The following is a 2,499-nucleotide window of genomic DNA, read 5'->3' as shown; positions in this document are numbered from 1 at the left end:
ATACGTGTTTGCCAAACAGACCCTAAAGAAAATCCCTGTTCGAGAGACTTGGTTCTTTAGCTGCAGCCTTTGAGGCTTTCTTTTTTTAAGGTGTGCTTAGGAATTGAAACAGGTTTCAACTGCAAAGCAGATCCTAAAATGTTCACGAAGGAGGCTCCATGGCTCAGAGGCTTGGTGCCTTGTCAGAGTGCTGCGGGATTGAAGCTAGATAAATCCCTATTTCCTAAGTAGAATTGAAAAATATCACACATACAGGATCAAAGAGGAATTAACTGAGCATAGAAAGTAATGGCCTACAAGAGGCTCATTTTGGTAATTGCCCTCCTGACCCACTCTGGCCGTGCCTTTCCTTCCCCTGTGGCCACCACCAAATCAGAGCTAAAAGAAGGCCAAACGCTATGACATGTGGACCCCACACCAACAATGTCAGAAGCTCAGGGCCCACTCTTGCATTTCAACAAGATCCCCTAGGTGATTCAGAAGCAGTGGTCTACACATTTCAAATATGTTAGACAATGAAGATACAGGAGTGAATATAGCTGACAAATCCTGCTCTCACTGAGCTTACGTTGTAATGGGGGGAGGGAGAGATACCAACACACAGGCATGAAAGTGAGTACTAGCATTTCTGATGGTCGCAAGTGTTAGGGCAGGGAAGAGTGAGGAGGTGCTGCCGAGGAATGGGACAACCACTTATAAATGGTAATCAGGGAAACCTTCACCAAGAGGGTGAAATTTGAACAGAAATGTAAAGGAAAGGAGAAAGCAAACAAATGGTTGAGTGACCAGATGACCCCATTCCAGCCTGGCTGTCTCCCTCTCTAGTAGCAGCATATTATAAGCTATTTGAACTTCCTTGGCCTCAGTCCCCTCATCTGTCAACTAGGAGTGAAAATGCTCACCATGACTAATTCATGGGATGATGGTGAGCTCAGATGAGATGCATAGATGGATGAGTGCTGTCCACCCTATCAGCCAGGCTCCAGGCTCCTTGCCTCCAACCCACAGGGAACCAAACTGGTATGATTTGGAGTTGGAAATGGAAGCAGAAAGAGTTGGTGCTTACTCTTAACTAAATCTTCCCTGAGTGCCGTACACAAGCATGTGGGCTTGCTTCCCCCACATGGACCTTCCCTCACTGCTTTCCCACCTGAAAATCTCCATGGCCCAGGCCTTTTGATTCCCTCTCTCCCCTGATTTCTCCACCTCCCCCTTTTCCCAGGCTGTGACCCTTCCTCAGAGTGAAGGCCACCTCCAGTTTCTTCTGGTGGGGAAGGCGTCTCTCAATTCAGTAGCTCTTGCCAAGTTGACATACAAGATTCACATCCTCCTTGCTCCCATTTGTTTTGGGTTGTGCTTTGCATAGAGTATCTGTCTCCTTTATGAGTTACAATAGGGGCTGTCTTCTGTGATCTTGTACTTGAAATGATCGATCTCTGTCCTGATTCTCGGGTAAGCTGGTAAAGGGGCGACAGTGCTGACACACCTGTAAAGTGGCCCTCCAAAGTGGCTGTGGTACAATTTAGGTCTTAGAGCCTATTCCTCACTAACAAAAGTTCTGTCTGGTTAATTTGAGAGGAATTTCTGTATTTCGTGTTTCTGCAATTTTATTTTGTGTTTCAGTTGAGTAAGTGTTGCTGAATAGCTGTAGAAAGTGTGATAACTTTTTGTAAAAAAACTCAATAAAAGAAACATTAGCATGGAAAATATTTTATGTTGTGTAAAACACTTGGCTGAGAAATGTTTTAATGCATTATATCAAAATGCTACAGACTCCCAGCAGCTAGATTACGCAAAGAACTCTGTTTGGAACTGGAGGAGACCCAGCTCAGCACTGCCAGGTTGAGAGAAGGGCACTGGGGGAGGCCTATATAAGAAAAAGGATCAGATGTTTCTCTTCAACTAAAGCAACATGTATTCAGCACCTTTGGTGCAAAGCTTTGTTCTAGGCTCCGTGGGAGACATATTGAAGAAAAATACCTTGAATCTGCCCTCCTTTGAGTCCCAAGTTAGAGGTGTAAATATTAATTCATTCGACCATTCTTTATGGGAGTTACTATGGGCAAGATATTGTTCAGGATGCCAGGAAATAAAGATTAAACAGATGTGGGCCCTGCCCTTGGTTCTGGGAGGGGTGAGAAGGCATGTTCATGAGTAGTCATAAAACAACATCAAATGTGATAAGCAGTAGATTTTGACATTGATGATTTTAAATCCTATCATTTTTTTTTAACCCAGCATCTCACAGTACTTCACAACCATGTTTGATGGGCTTTTATTCATAGAGTTTTGGTGACTTATGGAGTTGCAAAGGGTCATGCTTCCCTTCTGTGATTCACACTGCCTACACTCACTGAAATGCCCTGCTCCTTCCTTGCACCTCTCTCTTCATGTGACCTCATGGGCACCTCCCATAGTACATGCTCAATAAACATTTGCGCGCTAAATGAACTGGCCCTGCTGTGTGCTTGCTGAACACAGTAAGTAGTAACCCCTTCC

This window comes from Choloepus didactylus, chromosome 13 (assembly GCF_015220235.1).
Source record: "Choloepus didactylus isolate mChoDid1 chromosome 13, mChoDid1.pri, whole genome shotgun sequence".
Taxonomy (NCBI): Eukaryota; Metazoa; Chordata; class Mammalia; order Pilosa; family Megalonychidae; genus Choloepus; species Choloepus didactylus.
Note: the sequence above shows the minus strand (reverse complement) of the source record.